Source organism: Megalopta genalis, chromosome 12 (genome assembly GCF_051020955.1).
Source record: "Megalopta genalis isolate 19385.01 chromosome 12, iyMegGena1_principal, whole genome shotgun sequence".
NCBI lineage: Eukaryota > Metazoa > Arthropoda > Insecta > Hymenoptera > Halictidae > Megalopta > Megalopta genalis.
In genome coordinates, this window is record NC_135024.1 from 841,326 (window position 1) to 868,113 (window position 26,788).

A 26,788-nucleotide genomic window follows, 5' to 3' on the forward strand; every position below is an offset into this window, starting at 1 on the left:
GGTTTTGCGATTTTTATAGAATTTGGCGGAGCTGTGAAATTGTTCCGTTTATGGGATTAATAATATATATGATAATAATGTATTATTATATGTTATGTATTATTTATTATGTAAATAATTATATAATAAATAAGAATGTATAATTGTATTAATATATAATTATATCGAGTCCTCTGTGTCTTCTAAGTTCTGCGATTTTTGTGGGCAGAATTTGGCGGAGCCGTGAAATCGTTCTGTTTATGGGATTAATAATATATGTAATAATAATGTATTATTATATATTATGTATTATTTATTATGTAAATAGTTACATAAGAAATAAGAATGTATAATTATATTAATATATAATTATATCGAGTACTCTACGTCTTCTGATTTTTGCGTAGAGCAACTACGATGTGATTTTTTTCAAATTTATTCTTTTCAGTTTCTTTTTAGTGAACTCCGAAAATCTATAATCCAACGCTATATCTATTTAGCTTATTTTAGGTTATTTCTCCTATAAAAATTTTTTCCAGAAATGCTGAAAGATTTTGTTTCGTTCCGTCTCAGTTATCACGACTGGTGTACAAATGTCGGCGTTGGTATCCGCGTCTCACGATCACGATATGAAATGAATATATGTCTTTCTTAATCGAAAACCTATTTTTCTACGTGGAATATTTGCAACGGTCTTCCGCTTTTGTTTCCAAATACCGGATTCGATGAGGTATCGTAGGTGAAATTAATTTCTCAAGACATAAATTTATTGGAACAAGTACATCGGAATAAATATATCGGAATAAATATATCGGAATAAATATATCGGAATAAATATATCGGAATAAATATATCGGCCGAAACGCTGTAAAACGAAATCGTTAAAAATAAATGTTACGAATACACGCATCGGCACGGCGTGTAACAAATTATTTCTGACTAGCGGCGACGTAGATCGATTTCGAGGCAAACAGAACCGGGTAGGAATTATTCAAACGTATTGAAATAATATTAGGCGCACGGTTTGAAACGATTTCAGTCCCGAAGCGATTCTCAGCGTTTCTCTAACTCGAACGCGAAACTGTTCGCTTTCCAGGAACAGCATTTCCAGCGAACGGATAGCCTAGAATAGAGCCAAGAGTGATTTCCACGGTGACTCTACGAAAATTTACAACCTGTCAACGCCTCTCAGCAAGACCATGCATAGAAACAGCCATTCTACGTCCGCGGTCGGGCATTTCTGGATGTAAATGACATTCTAGCGCAATCATCGTGAGCCCGGAGTCTCGAAAAGTCTGAGGAATCCGGCCGCCCCGGGGCCGTCGGTACGGTGAGCAGTATAAATATGTAGGAGACGAGAAGGTATCGGAGTCGTCGATGTAGAAAATAAGAGAGAACAGTCGGTCAGGTGGTGGCGTATCGTGTAGGACGCGTGTCCGAGGGCACCGCGCGCGTTTATCGACCCGCCGTGCAATCGTAATTAACGAAACTCATTTAGCACGTTCCGCTCGTCGAACGGTCTCATCGGGCTGTAATTAACATAATTAATATTCCCCGGACGAGCGCCTCCCACGGTCGAAAAACAAGCCGGGGCCCGGTGCTTTCGGCGTCGCAGCGTGTGGCTTTACCTGAAAATACCTGCGCGAGGAGACGTGGGACGGTCACGGGGCCCGAGAAAAACGTTCGGGTGGACCGTGGACGCGTCGTGGATGCCCCCCGGTGCGCCGGTGATCGATAGCGGGCACAAAAGATCGGATTAATAGACGGATGGGGTTGCCTGTCCTCTGCGAGATAGCGCCGCGTGGGAGGGAAAGGGCTCGGGAAAAGGAGATCCTAGCCGATGACCTTTCAACTTTTCGGCCGGCAACCTGCCGACTCCGCTCCGAAGACGTCGAACGTCTCCGTGGACGTTCAGCGACCCGTTCTGATCCATCCGGGTTTGAAGACCGTCCAGCTAATCCCCGAGTTTTCTCGAGAATTTTCGGAGCAACGGAGATCCTCGTTACGATTCGCGGCGAATCGTTACACGCATTTATTTTCTCAGAATTTCTTTTGTAAAGAAACTACGCGACTTCTTGCGTTCTCGGCGTTCGTCACATACGTTTGTTATTCTTTCAAGAATATTTAAAAATTTTTACGAGATATAACAATCGAAATCAGCGATAGTACAGAGCCTTGTTAGCAATTGGGCATCGAAAGGATGCCATGATTCCGGCCGTTCGGATTCCATCCAAAACAAAAAAAAAACAAGAGACTCTCTTAGAAGTAGAAGGAACCACGAACAAAGACAAAAATTGATATTTAAGTTAATTGACGATTAAAAAAGTCGCAGCTTTTTGAAATTGAGATATCGATTTTTACTGATTTTTTTCTAGCAGGCCAAAATGAATAGAAAAAAATAATGATTTCGACTTTATCGTGGTTTTGCGGTGTTCTATGCTTTTGCTGTGGTAAGCATTTATAGTAATTTAATAGTAATAGTAATTAATAGTAACTTAATAGTAATTTAATAGTAATAGTAATTAATAGTAACTTAATAGTAATAGTAATAGTAATTAATAGTAATTTAATAGTAATAGTAATTAATAGTAATTTAATAGTAATAATAATTAATAGTAATTTAATAGTAATAGTAATTAATAGTAATTTAATAGTAATAATAATTAATAGTGATTTAATAGTAATAGTAATTAATAGTAATTTAATAGTAATAGTAATAGTAATTAATAGTAATTTAATAGTAATAATAATTAATAGTAATTTAATAGTAATAGTAATTAATAGTAATTTAATAGTAATAGTAATAGTAATTAATAGTAATTTAATAGTAATAGTAATAATAATTAATAGTAATTTAATAGTAATAATAATTAATAGTAATTTAATAGTAATAGTAATTAATAGTAATTTAATAGTAATAATAATTAATAGTAATTTAATAGTAATAGTAATTAATAGTAATTTAATAGTAATAGTAATAGTAATTAATAGTAATTTAATAGTAATAATAATTAATAGTAATTTAATAGTAATAATAATTAATAGTAATTTAATAGTAATAGTAATTAATAGTAATTTAATAGTAATAGTAATAGTAATTAATAGTAATTTAATAGTAATAGTAATAGTAATTAATAGTAATTTAATAGTAATAGTAATAGTAATTAATAGTAATTTAATAGTAATAGTAATAATAATTAATAGTAATTTAATAGTAATAATAATTAATAGTAATTTAATAGTAATAGTAATTAATAGTAATTTAATAGTAATAATAATTAATAGTAATTTAATAGTAATAGTAATTAATAGTAATTTAATAGTAATAGTAATAGTAATTAATAGTAATTTAATAGTAATAATAATTAATAGTAATTTAATAGTAATAGTAATTAATAGTAATTTAATAGTAATAGTAATAGTAATTAATAGTAATTTAATAGTAATAGTAATAGTAATTAATAGTAATTTAATAGTAATAGTAATAGTAATTAATAGCAATTTAATAGTAATAGTAATAGTAATTAATAGTAATAGTAATAGTAATTAATAGTAATTTAATAGTAATAGTAATAGTAATTAATAGTAATTTAATAGTAATAGTAATAGTAATTAATAGTAATTTAATAGTAATAGTAATTGATAGTAATTAATAGTAATTTAATAGTAATAGTAATTAATAGTAATTTAATAGTAATTTAATAGTAATAATATTGTTTTTGAATCATATCTCTATAATTAAAAGAATTGAATATACAAATCAATTTCTTCCTCTGGATGTTGGTAATCTCGCAATTATCCCATTTAATACCCCCCTCATCTTTAGGTACTAAAATGGATGCCAAGGTTATATAAAGGTTATATCAAGATTATTTTAGGTTCTAATAATCGTATCTCCTCTTCCCAAATTGTCCATTTCTGCGCGTAATCTGAGCGCTAATTAAGGAGAAATTACTGTACTCTCAGAAAACGAAACGGGAAAAAAATCGACTCTTTTAGGATCCTACACTAAGAACACACCCACTTAATTTCCCTAAACGCGATCACCACTAAGCAACGTGTCCCACGAACGCTATCCCGCCTCGGATTGCTCTCTCAGCCCGTTCGCCTAGCACCCTGCACGTAAAGTGCGCACTCCCCGGCGAGCCGAGTGGTTTATAAACCATCGAATGATCTAAAAAAAAGCTCTTCGCTCCGAACTTGATAAAGCAGTCGGCTAGTTCGCTCGAAAGTTGTCCGTGGTGGTTCTTGATAAGCTCATTTAGTGCGCGGCGCTCGAGTGGCCGGCCGAGTGTATCAGTTGTTGCTGAGAGCAAACGGGGTCAGGAGTCTTTGAAGTCGATGGAGCTTGTTGAACGGCTGCTCGAGAGCGTGGACACGTGTAATGAGGATGATGTAATTAGTGGAGTCTGGTCGGAGCGACCGGATCCTTTTTGAGAAGGCTGCGGCTCGAGTGTATGCCGGCGAGCTGAACCACGCCGGCACGGAAAGGCTATCGCGACTGGAATTAAACGATTAGAGAAATTCTCCGGAAAATGATCCAACGAAGTCCAATGTTCCCGCGAAGTTTCGCGGCGTGGCGTTCGGCGATCGGCGTTGCCGGGTCCGGGTGCGATTTCAGCGCTTTCCATGGCGGAGGTGGCAACGAACCGCTGCCATTGGCGACCCCTCCAAGATCACCGAAATCGCACCGGAATCGCTGCCATTGGCGGTCCCTCCAAAAGCATCGAAATCGCACCGGAATCACGGCGTAGCTGGCAACGCTGTTCGCAACAGCGCGACCGCGCCGGCAACTTCCATTCGCCGGCGCGACCTTCGACGTCCCTGTTACTCGGCCCGTCGACGGTTCATTCAGACACGGTGGCCCATTGATCGACGCCCGTGTCATGGCCACCATGGCCAGCCCGGACCCGAGAGTTCGTTCCACAGGTGCGGATTTCGTCGATTTCGCACATCGGCGACGACAGCTCTATCAGGCAGCTGCAGGCAACCGGACCCCTATCTCCTCGGATCCCGGTCTCCCACCCTCAGGGTCCACCTTGACGTCTCCCATGATGCTTACGGTCAAGGGAACGGTTCCATGCCACCGCTTTTTTTTTCTCTTCTTCCACCAATGCCCGGTCTTGTTGGCTCGAGAGGCCCGAGCCAACTTGCTCTCTTGACAGCCCGCTGGTTTCCTCGTGTATTAGGACGCCGGTCTCGGCTGTTGCACAATGCATCGAGCAACACCGGGCCCTTTGTGCAACACCGTCGATAGCCCTGCCTCTGCGCCGTCTCCGTTCCTCTCGAGTCCCGAGGATACCACAGCCACGGCTGGAGTGGAAGAATCTATCCGACCTTAATTCGTTCGTCGGCTCACAATGGCCCCGTCCGTTTTCCACCTCGTCGAAGACGATGGAAAGCGTTGGTTTACGCGCTGGGATTTTCTCCTCCTCCTCCTCCTCCACCCCGGCTCCTTTCAGCCCACCCGTTGTCTCTAGTTTTCGTTTGCTTCTTCTTTTTCGGGCCGCGCGGGCTCCGGTTCCCATTGATCTCTTCGGTGATTCGCCTGACCCGTTTCTGACCTGTGCGCCCGTACTCGCGAAATGACCGGCCCTGTTCTCCTATTTCGACTTCGGCAGCATAGCGACGCGACATCGGCGTGCCTCTACCTTCAATGCACACGTTATTTTCTGCCACGACGTGTTTAAACCTCGCTAGAAAATCAAGAGATTTAACCCTTAGCGCTCCGCGCGTTTCTCGAGTACTGCCTCAAGCACCTGAAATAAAGGAAGTCTTATTTTGAGCGGGAAAGATTACACGTCCTTGTGAATGCATTTAATTTTATTTATTTTATAAATATACATTTTCCTATTGTAAATAAAAGATAAATTTTCAATTTTGTAATTCACCATGGTGCGATATCTTTGGTAACAATCTCCCATGTGCATTCTGTGTTTACTTGGACAAGTGTCGCAGTATTCGCTTTACCAAATAGAGTTACTAGATATTTCTTTCGAGTTTAGAACATTTTCTGCGTAATCGTTGGTTTTCTTTATGATTTCATTTACCGATTGGTCCGTGAAAAATAATTTAAAATATTGTATCGGCTGTTCGATGTTTGTAGGAACTTGTGGTCCAATGACCTGTGGCAATACACTAAAAGGTATTCTATGTGGAATATGTAATTCTTCCGTAACACCACGCCATTCATCTAAGTCTTGTAACGAATCTTCGCTTTCACTTTCAATAATTCTCATTCTTCGTCTCTTTGATAGTATAATTTCGCTACTACTACTCGAAGTGTCAAAATCATAACTAACATTGTCTTCCACAATGTCTTTTAACTCTTCAAAATCAAATACGTCTTCGGTGTCGCTCGGCTCTAAATTCTCATCGTAATATTTATTTTTCTCCATATTGCTAACTATAGAAAAGGTCAAAAAACGGTTTAATCGTAATGGCACAGACTTAGCACGTTTTAACTACAGATAACAATTGCTAACGTCGACGATAACGTATGCTAACAAATGACAAATATCTCCGTAGCGGAGCCTTCGGAGCGCTAAGGGTTAGAATAGAAGAATCAATGGCTGTGTCTCCGAAGCATCGTTCGACTGTTCCGTTTCTGACGATGAAATTACATTGGCAGTTCAACGAAATGCAAGAAATCGTTGAAGTCGAAGCTTCCGACCGCGGTCGCCGAGCCAGTTTCATCCCAGTGTATTTAAATCGCTGTCTAATTAATCAATTTTCGGCAATTCAGTTGTACAAGTAAAATTGTCGAATAAAGCTGAAAATTGTCATAATATAATCGTCAAAATATGCAGGATGTCCCAAAAATGTCTCGCAATCCGGAAATGACGGATTCCTCGGATCATTTGAAGCAGCTTCTTCCTTTACAAAAATGTTCTCCGAGGCACCGTTAAGGAGTTATTAACGAAAAACAGTAACCAATAAGAATCGAGTACGGTTGACGCGTGGCGGCCCAGCCAACCAGCGCACGAAGCCCAGTTCCGCTCATTGGCTCGGTCGCCTCGCGCCAGGCGAGCTCGCCTCTCATTGGTCACTGTTTTTCGTTAATAACTCGTTAACGGTGCCTCGGAGAAAATTTTTGTAAAGGAAAAAGTTGCTTCGTATGACCCGAGGAACCCGCCACTTTCAGATTGCGAGACATTTTTGGGACACCCTGTATAGTCCGCCGTCGGAGGGTTGAAGCAGAAGACATATGCGCGTCCCAGCAAAATTGATCAACATTTATCTCTCGCCCTGTCGGCAAGAATGAATTCACGCAGATAAAACAACGGGCGAACCCGCTGCAACCGCGGTGTGTTTCGTCTGGCCGACGAATTTAGAATTTTCGGAAATCTTTGCAAAGCGCTGGCGATGTCTCTTGCAAGATTATTCACGCTTTAAACTACAAACCTGTCGCGAAACAGGCTAAATCCCTGCGATATTTCCTCGGATGATCGCGCGTAAACAATCCCTCGTTTTTTCCGGATCGACCAATATTTTCGGATAACGCGCGACGACAAAGTAACGTTGACGCGTCTCCATTAGTAAAAACAGCAATAATAATTCGTGGAATGTGTAATATTATATTTGCGTCGGCCAGAACGTTCGCCCGATATCTCCGCGAGGTCGTCGTCGGATCCTCGCGATCATTATTCACCGTCCAGGGTTGTAAATGTGGATTTACAACGAGCGCAGAATTACCTCGCCTTTCAGCGGCGGCCGGAGAAACAATGAGACAAAGGGTTTATACTTCGCTGCGAAGCTCTGTAATGAATGTCTTTGAACGTTTATTCGATCGTTAATGAGCATTTTTCACGGCGGACGAGAGAAGGGAAGCTGTAATTGTTGGATATCGATTTTCCCGGGCCGTCTTTGTGCAATCTAAATACCCGAACGGAATTCAAAAATTACTCTCGCAGTCCGATCAAACTGTTCCAGCGTATTTTATTATGCCAGCATTCTTTCTCCCGCGTTTCCCGTTCACGGTTTCACGATACAAAGTAGCGAGAATTATATTTCTTCAATTCCGCGCAGCTAACTGATATCAATTAACCCTTTGACTACGGCAGATTGTGAGACGCACCGACCATTTCAATCATCAAAAAACTGTATTTCGCTGCATCAAAACAATATTATTTATTTCTCTGAACCGAATTGCTATGAATATTACAAATTTAATATTAATGTGAAACTTTGTTTTCTCGAATTTAGATAAAAGATCTTTCGGAATAAATATCGATAAAATTTTCAGGGCGCCTATGAGCGCCCTTCGTGTCTGAAAACCTGTCGAGCGCCTATAGGTGCACTCAGTATCGCAAATGCGAAGTTCCTAAGCGCCGATAGGCGTCCACAGTAGCCTATCGATTGTAAAATTAATATAGATTTGTTAAGAATCGAGCGTCAATATTATGGTTCATCTCTCAACATTTTTCAGCCCTGTCTCCTGATTTTATAATCTCAGTTTACTCACCGGATCTTGACTTTCACAGACAAAGATCTGTTTTCTAACAATTTTTACAATTTCTTTGATGTTTTTATCAGACCTTGCACAAGCAGTTTTTAACGAAACGCGGCGCAGACATTCCGATAACCGAATCGTTTCCCGAAAATGTTTCTTGTCTCGACGGACTGAGCATTTCACTGGAACAAAGAGCAAAGGGGGGAGGGAGGGGAGCAACGCGCGAGCTTTTCAATCGGCGAAGAACTGATCGAAATTCCCGGAGACCCGGCTTTCGCGTCCGTTCGGGCATGAGCCGTATCAATCACTTAATCGCGGCTGATGAGACACGTAGCATCGTCATTACCGTCCGGGAAGGATCGCGGCGGCGGCGGCGGCGGGCCTCCCGCGGGCCGGGCGGGCCGCGCGGGAAGATTCCGCAAACACGGGGCAATTAATATCCGCCGGGGGGCGGATTTCTTCTTGTTGCAGCTCATCTTTCATCCGGCGTTGTAGTACGAGACGGGTCGCGATCGACGAGCGGTTTTTCATCCATCAATTCTAATTGATGCCGCTCGATTTACCCTCTCGTCGAAGCGGTTTTCGCGCGCGACTGCCCGCGAGCCGGTACCCGGAGCCGCCTCCCATAATTCACGTGGCGTCCCCGCGAAAATCCCGGCAATCCTCGTAATGGATCCGCCGCCGCGGAAACGGTCCTCGGCCGGAAAAATCGAACGCGCTCTCGTCTTAATTTCCTGGCCGGGGCCTCATCCCCCTCCCGGCTGCACATCGGCGAGGAGAACCGTCGACGTCGTCGTCGTCGTCGTCGTGCATCGTCGCGCCCCGACGCTTATGAAATTCGTCTGCGGCAGCGCCGTGATGCACGATCGACGACCACCGCGGCATGAGAAAGATCGTCACGCGCCGAACTTCGCAGTTCCGAGGGGGTGAATGGTGGCCGAGCCGTGCGAAACAGCTATCGGCGAGCACCCGGCCGCAGTTTCTTGGAGAACAAGCGGGCCACCATGGGAAATTGAATCGGGAGAGCGTGATCCGTCGATCGCCGCCAGGCCTTGATGAATGGAAACTGGTCACGTTACACGCGGCTCGCAATTTCGCGGACGTTCCGTACGAGGCACGCATTATTCCGCGGCGTACGGTCATTCTTCTCCTTCATTATTATTGTTGTTATTATTATTATTATTATTTATGCGACTACTATTTAACAAAAAAATTATTTGCCAGATTCTGTATTACACGAGGAGATAAAAATATTTATAGTCTATTTACTATTTCAAAAATTTATCTTGTCCAAGACTTTATAACGATATTCTTGCGACTGAACTGCGGATTTTTATTATTATTTTATTATTATTATTTATGTGACTACTATTTAACAAAAAAATTATTTGCCAGATTCTGTATTACACGAGGAGATAAAAATATTTATAGTCTATTTACTATTTCAAAAATGTATCTTGTTCCAGACTTTATAACGATATTCTTGCGACTGAACTGCGGATTTTTATTATTATTATTATTATTATTATTATTATTATTATTATTATTATTTATGTGACTACTATTTTAAAAAAATTGTTTGCCAGATTCTGTATTACACGAGGAGAGAAAAGTATTTATAGTTTATTTACTATTTCAAAAATCAATCTTGTCCCAGACTTTATATTGATATTCTTGCGACTGAACTGCGAATCTTTATGCAAAATAAAAAATTCCTGCATCAATTGCAAGACATAACCTTGAAATAACCAAGACAGATGAACCAAGTATATTGTTCTTTCTTTCTGTAATAACGTTATTAAGTTGAAATTAATACGCCAATATTCTTAACTTCTTTCAATCGTTTCACTTTCTTCAATATCACCCACCCATTTTTGCCATAAATGCATAAAATCCACAGCCTACTTATGGCATTAAGTCTTTTTATTCTTTTATTGCGTCTATTTTCGAGTAATACGATCCAATATGTCTTGTTCAATAAATATAAAGTTAATTATGCCCGAAAACGAACCAAAGACACAGAGAAATTGTTCGTACGTATTAGACTCGAATTAACCTCTCTAATTCCAATTACTCTCGCCTTCTATTCTACTCTTATGAAATGAAATGAAACAAAAAGGTCGATTCAACCTCGCTATAATTTGCTGGAACACAAATCGCTGGAACGAGACCTTAACCTTTTAGGTACGGCTGAATTCTGCGCGAGGCTATTTCTCTGGACGGCAGAGTCTGATATGTACTGTACAGAGTGTCTGTATATTCTGTCTGTATATTATTAAGATACAGTTATATTGTTAAGATAAGTCTGTATATTGTAAATCGATGCGAAGACAAAAGAAGTGTGAAACAATGCATATGAAGACGATTATTTGATTCAAACGACGACCGAGTGAGCTACTAGAGTAAGCCATTATAGTGGTGCGCCGTTCAGAGAGATGACATCCGCGAAAGCCACTATAGTGGCGCGTCATGCCTAAAAGGTTAAAGAAGCGGGCAACTGCGACGTTACAGAGGGAATCACGTTTCGCCCCTCGTGACCGCAACGAACGAGCATAAAGAGAGCGTTCCGAAGGAAACAATCCCGAGCGTATTTTTAAAGGCAGCCTCCTCCTCGGTCCGACAAGATTCACGGTACCACGGAAAAAGAAAAAGAAGAAAGGTGAACGACGCGTGTTATAAATAATTCAGAACGTCAAGCTGCGAGTGCGGGGGCATTCCGGAGGATAGACGGAACAACGGGAGCGCGATAGGCGAAATTAATGGAAGGCCGGCGGTGAAATTAATGATTTAATGGAATTTAATTGAACGTCCGGCTTTTCGTCGGACGACACCCGGCGGACTGATTTATTCGCGAGCGTGACGGCGTCGATCGTGACGTAATCGCTTATCTTAATCCGCGCGCGCGCCAGCGGCCGCTCCGCCGCGTCCCGAGTCCCGGACTCCCGAGTCCCGAGGTAAATGACGTTTCTCCTTAATGACCGTGGATACGATAATCGAGTCAGCCGGTCGACTTAACGTCAATCACACCTCCCCCCTCCCTCTCCACCCGTAGGCAGCCAGCTCTGCGCTCTTATCCAGCCGGAGCACGGTTTCCTCGAGCCGGGGCTTTTATTTTTCGACGCGTTTAACTATAAATCAGAACGTTTTTAGCGAGGCTTTTCCCATAGAAGCGAACGCGGGCTCTCTCGTTTTGTCTCGTTCGCTCTCTTTTCATGTCTGCCTCTCTCTCTCTCTCTCTCTCTCTCTTTCTCTCTCTTTTTCTCTCTCTCTCGCTCTCTTTCTCTAGCGGTGGCGCGCGCGCACTCACGGCCTGATTAAAACGGGTTATTAATTACGGGCTGGCGTCGACGTGAATGAATGCGGTACCATCGACAGCCCCGCGACGCGCGCGGCTCTCTTTTATTTTCGCGAAATTTCGTATCCCATCGTCATTGAAATATGCATCGAACTCTCGTGCCACCGCGGGATATCGGCGAAATTTGCGGCGTTTGAGCTCTGTATTTAATTATCCACGGCGTGCCCCGGGTGTGTGATTAATATCGTCTTCTTTTTAAGCCAATCAATTTTAATTATAAGCACATAAAGAGCTCGTGAAAGCTGCGCCGCTGCGGATTAATGAAAAATTCATGTCGATCTCCGCGATAATTCATGTCAATCTCCGCGGTCTTGTATATACGTACGTATGTAGAGCGCCTGTGATTGCCGTAGCGCCGTCGAACGAAACGCCTATTTTCTTGGACGTCGTCGACGCCAAATTGTCGGGCTTTTGTCACTATAGAGCTTCGTTGAATCTGTAATTAGCGGTCGTGGCATAGGAGAACACGTGAAAATGAAAGAAGAAAAGGAGAATCGCGAGGTAGAGAAATTAAATGCTAATAGCTGCGATTAATGAAATCAGTCTAATATACATTTATTATATACATTATATACGTTATACAGATAGATATTAGATTTATTTTATTAATCGCAGCTGTTAGCAGCTAATTTTTCCACTTTTTAAGACCTTAGCAATGAATGACTTCGTTTAAATCATTAATATTGAATATTAAAGTATTAATATTAATTATTTGAAGTATTAAAGTATTAATATAAATTATTTAAAGTATTAAAGTATTAATATAAATTATTTAAAGTATTAAACTATTAATGTTAATTATTTAAAGTATTAGAGTAGTAGTAATATTATTCATTTAAAGTATTAAAGTATTAATATTAATTATTTAAGGTATTAAACTATTAATGTTAATTATTTAAAGTATTAGAGTAGTAGTAATATTAATCATTTAAAGTATTAAAGTATTAATATTAATTATTTAAAGTATTAAGGTATTAATATAAATTATTTGAAGTATTAAAGTATTAATATTAATCATTTAAAGTATTAAAATATTAATATTAATCATTTAAAGTATTAAAGTATTAATATTAATTATTTAAAGTATTAAGGTATTAATATAAATTATTTAAAGTATTAAAGTATTAATATTAATCATTTAAAGTATTAAAGTATTAATATTAATCATTTAAAGTATTAAAGTATTAATATTAATCATTTAAAGTATTAAAATATTAATATTAATCATTTAAAGTATTAAAATATTAATATTAATTATTTAAAGTATTAAAGTATTAATGTTAATCATTTAAAGTATTAAAATATTAATATATATCATTTAAAGTTTTAAAGTATTAATATTAATTATTTAAAGTATTAAAGTATTAGTATTGGATATATAATGGAATTTTATCGTACACAGTTGTTGAACGATGAAATTTAAACGAAGCCAGAATGTTTTTTGTGGAAAATCATTGGTGATAAGTAGATCGCGAATTTTACGAATTTATAACAAAAACGAGTAGCTGTAATTTTAAAGAAAAGAAAGAGAAAAGTAATTGGAAAGTATCGATGCATTAGGCTAGGAGATCTAACCTAACAACCACGGATCCGGCGCAGCGTCGACGCGACGCGACCATGGGATTCCGATTGCATTGTGCTCGACATTGCGCCGATAATTGTCGGGAATATTGAAACCTTTGGGCCCTGACATTTCTCGATCGGAATTGACATCTCTGTGTAACCGGCGCGCACTTTCCGTATCGCCGCGTAACCGCTCGCTCGTACAAATCAATTTTAATTCGCTTCGAACCCACGTGCTCCGGCTGTCCTCGGATTCCAACGGCGACCACGCGCATCGCGGTGTTTAAATAAATTTTGCCGAACGCGAGAAACCCGACGAGCTTTTTTGATTTTCGGAGGCGAGGGGGTAGTTCGGGTCCCGCGTCGTTCGTCGCGTCGTTTTAGAACCCGGCGAACTTCGAACTTAATCATTTAATACGTTCGAAGAAACGGAGATGCAAGAATAATTGAATTCAGAATTTATGTCTCCGCAGCCGGCGAAATTTCCGTATGCTTTCTTCGAAATCTGCGCAAGAGCAACGTCCTCGTTAATAATGTATCGGCAGCAAGGGAAGATCATGCTCGCTGTAAGTCAGCATTTATTCATTGTTCCATAGATAGACGGCTGAAAAATTGATCGCGTTCCTCGGGGATAACGCATGATTTTTAGATCCCGTTTTATTCTGTCAACGCTTCGGCTAATGCCGCCCGAATTATTCATCCAAATCTAAAAACGAATCTTCGCTGTAATACGATCTGTATCATCGAGTATTTAAACAATTCGCTTTTAATTCGTTCAATTCCTGGCGATTGGGTGAAACAAATTACTGTCGCGTTAGCGATCGCGGAAAGGCTGACACGTCTGCGAGAAATATGATATAATATATATAATATAAAATAATAATAAATATGATATAATATATGTTGATATATACAGGGTGTCCCAAAAATGTTTCGCAATCCGGAAATGGCGGGTTCCTCGGATCATTTTAAGCAGTCTCTTCCTTTACAAAAATGTTCTCCGAAGCACCGTTAACGAATTATTAACGAAAAACAGTGACCAATAAGAATCGAGTACGGCTGACGCGAGGCGGCCCAGCCAACCAGCGCGCGAAGCCCAGTTCCGCTCATTGGCTCGGTCGCCTCGCGCCAGCCGAGCTCGCCTCTCATTGGTCACTGTTTTTCGTTAGTAACTCGTTAATGGTGCATCGAAGAAAATCTTTGCAAAGGAAAAAGTTGCTTCGAATGATCTGAGGAACCCGTCACTTTCGGATTGCGAGACATTTATATTATTATTATTATTATATATATATATATATTATATTATTATATATACTATATATAATATATATATATATATATATATATATATAATAATATTATAAATATATATTTCCGTGATCGCTAACATGACAGTAATTTATTTCACTTAATCGCCGAGAATTGAATGAATTAAAAGCGAACTGTTTATAAATATGCTTTTTAAAACTTGTCGAATAAAGCCTCAGAATTGCTATAAACATAGTCGATGATACAATTGTGAAAACAGTCCGCAGTCCGAGGGTAAATGACTTCACTTCGCTTTTGCGCAACCATTAAAGTTGTCAGGTCGGCGGTAAAGGTGTTAAAGATAATATCCCCGCATTATACGGTGCCACAATTTTCCAAGCCTCTTTTTCCATCGTCAACACACACATGTACACAGTACGTAGCAGCCCAGTTCGCGCGTTCCGATACACGAGTTCCATCGATTTATTACGGCTCGGCCGCAGCGTCTCTAGCCGGCAGACCCATAAATAAGGAATATTTCACGAGCGATTCGGGTCAGTCGCGAGAAAAAAAAGAAAGCAGGCCGTAGAATGGTTCGATAGGGACGATAAAGACGTAGAGCGGCGCGGGCCACCGTTGGGTCACGTCACGAGTTCATCAATCGGGCACAGCCGGCCGCCCCTGCCCCCGCTGTCTTTACGCTCATTTCGAGGCCATAACTCCTCTCGTTCCCGCTTATTACCGTTCAATCGTGGACCGAGCGCCGCCGCGGCCGGTTAATTGACTTTTTGAACTTTCGGGTCGAGCGGCCAAGTTTTCATCGAGTCGCGAAACTTGTCCGGCGCACCCTTTTCTGCCCGCGGATCCGCTCAAACCCCGAACGCCGAGTGTCCCGACAGCGATTATGGCAGGGCAGTGATTCGTGTGGCCGAAAGTCAATTTTTTGAATATTATTTTCATATATTATATATGTATTATTTCATATGTTATTGTATATATTATTTCACATGTTATTATATTTATTATTTCATTTGTTATTATATATATTATTTCATATATTATATTTATTATTTCATATGTTATTATATTTATTATTTCATGTATTATTATATATATTATTTTATATATTATTATATTTCATATGTTATTATATTTATTCATATATTATTATATATGTTATTTAATATATTATTACACATATATATTATTATATGTTATTTATATTGTATTAAATATATATTTTCAGTCAAATTGACTGGTTTCTGATTTTTCTCTTTTACAAATACTGGTAAAAATATTTGTCAGAATTTTTTATACGAACTACCCTATTCAAGCCTACATTCTAATAAAAATCGTAGAAAGTTTAAATAAATCCAGTCTTGTCATTACTATGAAAAACTATACATTAGTCAGCTTCAGGACTCGGTATTTCTAGTATTAACGAGTTGAACGTAACACAGTAGTACCTTTAAATTGTTCAAATGTTTCCACTGCCTTGAATTTCCATTGATTTCCGCCGTAAACGCGACGGTAACCTTAAGCCTCGAAGCAACGCTGAAATAATTTTGGCCACGGATCGCTGCCTCGCCGGAGTACCGAGCGACGAGGCCGCAGATGCTCGGCAGATATTCGTGAAACGAGCCTGTATCGAGGGCCAATTAACCGCGGACACCCTTATCGAGGCTCCGTCGTGCTCCTCGCCGGCGAACGAATATTATTCCGGGTCGCTTGCCCCGCGATCACCTCCACTCCTCCCTCCTCCTCCTCCTCCTCCTTTTATTGGAGGAGCTGCTCTACTTTGACAGCGTTCCTGGCAGTTAGAGGTGTCCGAAGGGTGCTCGCAATATGTTGCCGGCGAGAGCCGCTATCTACGGGCAAGAGATTGCGCGCCGCGTGAACCTTTTAGGCGTCGACGCTGTTCGAACGCTATCTGAGGCGCGAGGCTCGCGTACCTAAGGAGCTCATGCTAATAGGCGCGGAAATTTACATCGCTGATTGCTGTTCCCCGTGAAATCGGCTGAAAGCCGCGCCGTCATCCCTTGATTGCCCCGGACGGCCCGCTATCGGAAGGCGCGAGGAAAATGGACCCGACGCATTTTTGCGAATGCTCGAATGCTCGATCATATCGAGCTAGGCTAACTTTATGCCTCCACGTCTCCAACGAGAACTCTCTGGTTGGCTCTTAAGCGAACGTGTGTTACGCAGTTTTCGACTTATGGGTGATTGTCAATTTATTGGAACTCGATCGTTTAGAGTATTGAGTCCGAACTGTGGTGAATTAGATTCTCTAAAATGTTCTGATTACAGTAATGTCTCTCCAATTGACGCTCAGATTGTCCAGAAAAAAGGACAATTTTAGAAGGGAAGATACGGTTGTTCGAGCCTTGTTTTTTATGGTTATCGATTGTCAACAGCTATAAAAACGAGTCGCAAGGTTCGAATAATCGTATCTCCTCTTCCCAAATTGTCCATTTCTGTACACAACCTGAGCGTCAGTAAGGGAGACATTACTGTAATCGTTATTGAGAGAAGCTAATTTTATTATGATGTAGGGTATCGCTTTATCTTTTTAATAATTTTAGTAACTTTCAATTTAATTCTCAACTCGGCCTCTTTATTTAAACTGTAGCTTAATGGATCCTCTAAGATTTATTTTAAACAGAGTCGAGAGACGTTCGAATTGTTTTTATTCATCTAAAATAATTATCCGAACGAATTCTTTTTAGTCGAATATTTTATTCGAAGAACAATTATTCATTATTCGTCATAAAATATTCTATTTATCCGAATATAACGATTATTCACAATTCGTTATAAATTAATAAATATAAATTACTGCATAAAATTCGTCCGTTTATTCGAGTAATTCTATCTCCGAATGAATTTTCATATTTATCATTTAATATTTGATAATATATATTTTGTAATATATATTCTAATAATATACAGGGTGTCCCAAAAATATCTCGTAATCCGAAAGTAGGGGATTCCTGAGGTGATTCGAAGCAACTTTTTCCTTAGCGAAAATGCAATCCGCGGCTTCGTTTACGAGTTATTAACGAAAAACAGCGACCAATCAGAGGCGAGATCATTTGACGCGAGACGGCCGAGCCAATGAGCGGAACTGGGCTCCGTGCACTCGTTGGCTGGGCCGCCGCGCGCCTGCCGAGCACTCCTCTTATTGGTCAGCGTTTTTCGTTAATAACTCGTAAACGAAGCCTCGGAGAAAATTTTCGCAAAGGAAAAAGTTGCTTCAAATGACCTCAGGAATCTCCCATTTCCGGATTGCGAGACATTTTCGGGACATCCTGTATAATAATATATATTACATATATTAGTAGCATATTGCAGTATATTTAATATTTAATAATATATTTAATAATATCTTTACTAATAATATTTCATATTTATTTAATATTTACTCGTCAATGTCGAATAAAATTGTATCCGTTGGTCCTCGCCTCTCGTCCGTCGAGAGGCACCGAGGAATAAAATTGTTCCCCAACTCCGCTCGCAACAATAAGTACACCAAGGAGAACGGCTCTACAATTCGTAGCACCTCCGCCGGCCTATACTTCTCCGCGAAGAATTCTTTCACGGTGTATTCCGGTTGTCGGAAAAAAGACCGTGCGTTCGTGTGAAACAAGGATGTAGACGTTGACTTCGGAGTGTGTCCATCAGAACTTCCGCAATCTCTCATAGAGACGCGGATAGTTTCCGAGGCAAGGGAACGGGGAAAGTTATTCTTTCGCCCCGGAGAACGAAGTTTCCTCGCCGAAAGGTACTTTCAATTGCGGCCGTTCGCAACTTTCCACGAGTAATCTTGCAAACTCGCTGATCTTATTGTCCCCGGCAGCCAACGATCGCCTCCGCCCACCGTGACATCCGCTTTCGATAAACGCTTCCACAAAGATGTTTTACCGGTATTATTGAGAGCCGATAGGCCGGCGACTTCTTGCACGTGCGGTTCTCGCGGGAACTGTTTCCCGTCTTAATCGACGTCCGGATGGAAAGTATTCTTTAAATTAGTCCGACGGCGCGGAAGAGAACTTTCCGTATTATTGCGCCCAGCGAGTCGACAAAGGATCGTCGATTGTTTGCGATAACGAAAATACGCAGTCGATAATGTGTTGGAAGAATATAGTCTGTTTATTTATTTATTTATTACTATTCTACGTTCACTTTAAGTATTAACTGCTTGTTAGAAGAATATGATCTGTTTATTTATTTATTCATTTATTTATTCTATTATTATTATTCTACGCTCACTTTAAGTATTAGCTGCTTGTTAGAAGAATATAATCTGTTTATTTATTTATTCATTTATTTATTCTATTATTATTATTCTATGCTCACTTTAAGTATTAATTGCTTGTTAGAAGAATATAATCTGTTTATTTATTTTTATCCATTTATTTATTCTATTATTATTATTCTACGCCCACTTTGAACAGTTGATAGTGTAAAAGAATATAATCTGTTTATTTTTTTATTTATTTATTCTATTATTATATATATATTATTCTACGCCTACTTCGAGCATAATAACTTTATACTAATAATAATGTACAATATAATATGCAATATGATATACATACGCAATAATATAAATATAACTAATTTACTTTATGATTACTAACAATAATATACAATATAATATGCAAGATAATATACATAATTGACGCTCAGATTATGCACAAAAACGGACAATTTGGGAAGAGGAGATACGATTGTTCGAGCTTTGCAACTCGTTTTTTATAGTTGTTGACAATCGATAACCATAAAAAAGGAGCCACAAGGCTCGAACAATCGTATCTCCTTTTCCATAAATTGTCCATTTTTGTGGACAATCTGAGGTTCAATTAGAGAGACATTACTGTATTTGTTTCAGGGCGTCGATCGTCGACGCCGGGCGTTTCCGCGATCGCGCAACAACGAAATGCCGGGAAGCCAAGAGATTTGTAATTACCGGCGCCGCGATAAGCAAGCGCCGGACTGGTTCATGAATCTGTCATTCGGAAATCTGGCGAGACGTTTCCCGGCGAGGCATCGCGGCGCAAATCAACGGTCGTAAATGCGCGGATGAAAACGCCCCTACTCGTCGAGGCGGATTCCACGCGCGCCTCGGCCGAGCGGAAAGTCGGCCAAGCGGGACCGATCGACCGCTCGTTAACTCGATTATTTATTCGACGCGTCGGGACGCGACGTCGCGCGGCGCGCAAAAAAAGGCCCGATCCGCGGACAGAATGCAACGGAATGGGACTTATCGAAGTAACAGAAAAGTTCACGTACGGATTGCTATATCGTTTCTTGATATAGTTCACAGTGTCGAGAAATCTCGAAAAGTATTGACGAAACAAACCGATTACAATCATTTCTGTAATTATTGTAGTTCTATGTCGATTTTTGCTGGTTCGAATGATGTAAAAGATCGTGAGAATTTATCGCGTCTGTCACGAACGTGTATGCACATGCTTCGCATGAGTTCTGTTTATCGAAAATGGTATTTCCGCGATTACATAATGAGAAATGACTTTCCTGATGCGACGTAATATTGTGCCGCGTTATGTGTGAATTATATAATATATTTTTGTATTTATAAAAATGCTTCGTAGATATACATGCCTTATGTTAACAATCCTTTGCACTGAATTATTATCTTTTAAGGTAATCGTGTAAGTCGCGTAAATAAAAACGCGAAATCATTTATCTATTAATTTCTATGAAATTTCACAGCAGCGTAATGATTTTTTTATTTTAATGCAACTTTATACACAGCCGAATGAGGATGTTGGCAAAATTTCGACTGAGTTGCTGGTTTATAATTATATCGGACAAATCATTCGAGTGCTAAGGGTGAAATCTAATGCAATTAGATATAATTATACAGAATAAACTGCGAATATCATTGTTCTTGACTATCATGTAATTATTTGTTATATAATTTTATTATATCGCTAATAATATATAAAAATATAGTATAATTATAATATAATAATATGGTAATATAACAATAATTATAATATAATAATATAGTAATATAATAATTATTATAGTAATGTAACAATAATTATAATACATTAATACAGTAATATAACAATAATTATAATATAATAATATAGTAATATAACAATAACTATAATATAATAATATAGTAATATAATAATTATTATAATATAATAATATAGATATATAATAATTATTATAATATTATAATATAGTAATAATATAACATATAATATATAAAAAAATATATAAATATTCGTAAATTAATATATAAAAATATAAATAAATATTCATATACAATATACAAAAATATTCGTACAAAACTCAAGTCCTCATCGATTTCATTAACGAAAAATATTCGTTACTAACAAACATTACTAAACATCGTCGTCGTCGTCAAGACCGAGCGTCTTTCGCGCGGAATACGCGGGTGCGGCCCCCAGGATCGCGGCGCGTTTTTCCCGGCCGAGTTAATTGACTGGACGCGAACCCGCGATAAATAAGAGCGCGCGGTGGCCGGTTTCGCTGCACGCCGGCATTCTGGCGCACGCACGCGGAAAAACGCGGCGGAGTCGGAGCACGCGCGCGCCGCAACGCGAGGAAAAGAATATATCCGGGCCGGGATTTCCAGCGGCGATTCTTTTTCTGACGCGCGTTGGAACCGTTCGGTCCGGCGACGCGCGGCGTGCCGCGCGTCACGGCGCGAAGCCTGTTATTCGATGCTTACTTTCATTCCGGCCGGCAGAAACCACCGCTTCTTGCCGGGCCGCCGTTTTAATATTTTATTAACCGGCCCCTGTTTTATAATAACCTACTGTTTCGCAATCGGGACGTCTGTTAACGGCAACGCTGAAAACGTCCACGTTTTGCTTCGGGTCTGGTCCCCGGCTTGTTAAGCGGATCGCGCGTAGAATGTTACCGTGGCCGCGTAATATTAATCACGAACTCTTTGCTACATGTACAGGGTGTCCTAAAAATGTCTCGCAAACCGGAAATGAGAAGTTTCTGGGATCATTTGAAGTAACTTTTTCCTTAGCGAAAATGCAACCTGTGGCTTCGTTTACGAATTATTAACGAAAAACACTGACCAATGAGAGGCGAGCTCGCCAAGCGTTTGTCGGCCGAGCCAATGAGCGCACGAAGCGCTCTCATTGGTCACTCTTTTTCGTTAATAACTCGTAAACAAAGCCGTGGATTGCATTTTCGCCGAGGACAAACTTACTTCAAATTACCTCAGGGACCTCACATTCTCGGATTGCGAGACATTTTTGGGACACCCTGTACATCTGTGGACTGGTAGCAGCAAGAACGGCGCGCGTGTCGCACACGTTTTCACTTCCGAGATATATTGCCGCTTTATGCTCGATGCAACAATGCTTCGTGTCAACGGCGTTTCGAGTCGCATGATTTTTTCTGTGCCCGACGAATTTGCTTTCACGTCCTTTTATTCTGACAGATTGATAGTAAGTTCTGTAAACATATTACTGTTCCATTAATGCGTAAATTTAAATTTTTCGAAATTGCGACTTGCGACATCTCGTCTTGCACACTCGCTGAATTAATTAGCTTCGATTGTCTTGATGATTCTCCCATTTTTCAGGCAATTTGTGTTTTATTATTATTACTATTATTGTTGTTATTATTATTACTATTATTATCATCATTGTTACTATTATTACTACTATTATTATTGTGTTATTATTATTATTACTATTATTATTATCGTGTTGTTATTATTATTATTACTATTATTATTGTGTTGTGATTATTTGATTATCATTACTGTTGTTACTATTACTATTGTTATTACTATTAACATTATAAGTTTACTTATTTCAGCGTGGTCTAAAAGTGCTATTAATAATTATGATCATCTTTCTGGTACCTTTTTTTACGTTCTTCCAAAATTTAACATTTATCCGAGTTTCTTTTCCCACATTAATATCTCATTTGTTCTATTGCAAATCCTTTTTTTAGGAGAAGAGGGTTAACATTTACCGGAAGTTTTTCGATCGGTTTATTAATAACTTCCGCACTCTTCCTTGCAGTATCAATTGCATCGCATTAATTAATACCTTCCGGACGCTCGTTCGAACGAATTCGCCGACGTTTTTTTCTTTTCGCGGGTTAATTTGTCGGAAGTTTTTCGTATGAACCGGGCGAAGTCCAAAGCGAGCTCAACTACTAGCGGTGTTTTTTCACATCGCGTTGCAAATGTTTTTTTTTTTTTTTTTCGCGTTTAATCGGATCAACGCTGGCCATATTTTTCGCCATTAGTCAAACATCTCCGAGCGCGGCGAACGCTGGCACAGTCGGGCACAATGGAGCCGTTAAACAGAGCAAACTGGTCCAGCAAACCGCTCAGCCTCATCCGTGAATCCGCGTGTCCGCCGGACTCGCGGAAATCGGTCGCGGTTACGCAAGCTCGCACGTGCGATACCTTTAAATCGAACGTGAACGGAATATCGCAGCCGGCCGCCCTCCCCGCCCCGCGCCGCGCCGTCGCCCGCGTTCTCGCCCGGTCCGAAAGGACCCGGCGGTTTTATCGCCGAGGGCAACCGGTTCCGCGCGCAATATTCCGCGGCGCGTTGATACGAAATCACACGGCCGCCAGTAAAACCGTGTTTCTCATCGGAGCCGGCTGCCCGGTGCCCGTCCCGCGTCGCCCGCAAAAATCTTTATCGCGCGATTTTCCAGTTTAGAGCAACGCCCTATCCGTGTAAGTAGCTCCGGCAATAATCCGCCGGATTTTGCACGCCAATCCAGCGCGGCGCGGCGAGACGCGGTGCGGCGTAGCGCGGTGCGACGCGACGTGACGCGGCGTTCATTCGCGCCGCCACCACCACCGTTCCGCGAGCAACGCGCACGTTCGAAAGCCTAAGGAAAATCCAGAACGCGCGGCCTGGCTCTCGAGGCCCAGGGTTATCCACAATGGATCGACGGGCTATCGGGTTCCCGGCATCTTGTACCGCGTCCGCCGCGTATCATCTTCCACGTTCTGGATCTCGCGTGCGTTAGAATCTTGTGCCCGGCCGATCCGCTGAAACGGGATCCCGCGATTGCTTTCTTCGGTCTGGCTAAGTGTTTTTTGGAAGCTGCTGAATTGTATGCGGCTGCGGGATATTTTTTTGATCCGTTCGTTCTGTAGGAATTTGAGAACAATACTTTCTCCAAATATAGGCATTTGAACAATACTCAGGCTTCACAAAATTTGATAGCGTCTTCTGAAACGAATTCTTCTCGGCTTCGAGTAATTTTTTAGGGGACAGTTCTTTCGTCAGTTCGTAATTATAAAGGCATTTTTTTACATTTTCGTTATAGGTTCAGATGACACAGTTAAAACGATCGGAGATTTTTATTTCTTCTTTTTTTCGCGTTTCAAGTAAGAGAACACTCTGAAAAAGCATTTCAGTTTAGTAGACTAGATAGTAGACTATTATCGTAAAAAAGAATTCGAGCAATGATTTATTAATTTATAATTATTGTTAACAATTATCATCAATATTATTAATATATACAAGTAACAATAATATGTTTGCTCTAATATTGAACGAGCGTTATTGTAATATTTGCCGCAAATAGCACATACATTGAATTAGTAACCAATAAATGTATCCATACATTTATTATTTATTTATTATTCATTACATTTATCGCATTATTATCATGATTGTTTTAAATATTAAACGAGCGTTATTGTAACAACACAATAATAATAGTAATAGTAATAATGATAATAATAATGACAATAACAATGACAACACAATAATAATAATGATAATAATAATGACAACACACTAATAACAATGATAATGATAATAACAATACAATAATAATAATAGTAATAATAATAGTAATGACAATAACAATGACAACACAATAATAATAATGATAATAATAATGACAACACAATAGTAACAATGATAATAATAATAACAATACAATAATAATAATAGTAATAATAATAGTAATTAATCTATTCAAGCAACAATAAGTCATTTTTTAAAATATTAAACGAGTGTTATTGTAGCAACACAATAATAATAGTAATAATAATAATAATGATAATAATAATAGTAATAATAGTAACAATAATAATAATAGTAATAATAGTAACAATAATAATAATAACAATAATAGTAATAACAGTAACAATAATAATAAGAAGAAGAACACCACAATAATAATAATAATAATAAAATACAAATTGTGTGTGTCTCGCAATCTGACTAATCAAAAAATAAAAGATTGACGATTGACCGGTCATTTCCTCGAGTCCCGCGAACCCAGCGTGAATCCCGCCGCCGACGGCACGCCACGTCTCCGTCTCATTTTCCGGCAGAAAAAATGCCGGACAGTCCCCGGCCGTAAAAATCGCGGGGCAAGATGACGGAGCGTGGAAGCGTGGAAGAGTCCGCGGACGTACAATTAATTGTCGAAGCGTCGCGAGGAGCGAGCGTAGCCGCGCCTCGGCCAGGGTCTCTCCCCGGCGGATCTGCATGCAAGAACAATTAGCTACACCTCCTCGTGGCTCAGGCCCGCGATAAATCAGCGGACCGCATTACCGCAACGACCGGCGCGCACAATGCCTGTAATTCTCGCCCACTCTGGCCGGCCACGGGGAGAAGCAACAGCGCCGGGGTCCTCCTGGTCGCCGCCGATCGTCCGCGAAGACAGGGCCGAGGACGTGGTAACGAGAGTCCTGGGCATCGTGCGCCGGGGATGCCTCCGCTCCATGATGAACGAGAGAGGGACTCGGGGGCTCGGCCACGGCGCGCCGCGCCGCGCCGCGTTTCGAAACGCGGCAGCCGTGAAACGCTGCGACGTTTTCAGATCTCCTGGGGAACGGGCCGGGCCGGCCCGTAATGGATCTTTCGCTGCTGACAGGAATTCTGCCTGGCTCATTTTCGACGCCCATGGAAATCTGATCGCTCGGAGCATTCGAGCGACGGTCATCTGCGTAACTTTAACCACTATGATACACTTTTACCGGTGTAATTACGCTGTAATGTCGACGGAGTTCAGTTGATCGTTTGAATAAAATGATAAAATGATCGAATAAAATGATGATTTTTAAAAAGCTTTGTAACGATTTAAATGATAATTGGAGAGCGTGATACGATTATTAGGCCGTGGAGTTTTGTGCAAAATGAATGTTGTGTTTGTGAATTTAATTAACAAGCAGTTGTCAGGCGAAAAGTTCTTTCTTTTTTCAAGAATTTTGGTAATTCGAGAATAATTTAACGCACTCTTTGATTCTCTTAATCGAAAACTTTACAATTCAATTAACCCTTTTTTATCTGTAGATCTAAAATAATTTTTCTGCCTCGTGTTATTTTCATTTTACACGGCAAAGTGTATTTTATGCGTACGAAATTGAGTGTTCTGATTCACGCAACAGCTACGCTTTCAGTAATATTTAAAATCTAAGCTTCGATAGTATAAAAATTATCTTAGAACGCGATATAACAATTTTTTTTTTTTATTGGTGCCTCAGAATCACCACTCGAGCGCAAAGGGTTAAAAACACTCGTGCAATATTAGAACAAATGTTCTATTATTACCTGCATAAATTAATATTGATAATAATAACATGATTTATCAAGTTATGTTATTATCATTAGATTATTATATTATTATCATTAGATACAAAAACGCTTAAAACTGAAGAATAACAAAAACAAGCAACTGAAATATAAAAATTTGAGAGAAAAGAAAGTAGCTCGTAGCAAAGTTCAAGGCGGTTACATCGGAGGCGGAAGAAGCGTTACAAAAGAAATCAAGCGATCGAGAAATCGTGAAATCAAAAACCGATAGAAAACGGCTGCTTTTAGTGGTCCGTAAATCTGGCGTTACATTTCCCTGGCTCGGCGTTGGACACTTTACGAGGACAGGAGAAAAGGGCGTATACGTGTTCTTTACTAGTTCTGGATTTTGGCCAGAGCTCGACGCACTGAAACACTTGTTGGATGAATACAGCGATCGCTGGATCGCAGGTTTCAGATATTTATAGCAACGATGAATGGAAACTGGAAACTGTTTACGTGCCACTGTACCTTTTCCATTAGTTTTAGTCGTCGCGATCTCATCGAAACGCTTGCGAGCATCGTGCATTCTATAATCGATCAACTAATTTTCGTTATCAATCGTTCTATAATTATACAAAAATGCGTATAAAATCCGAC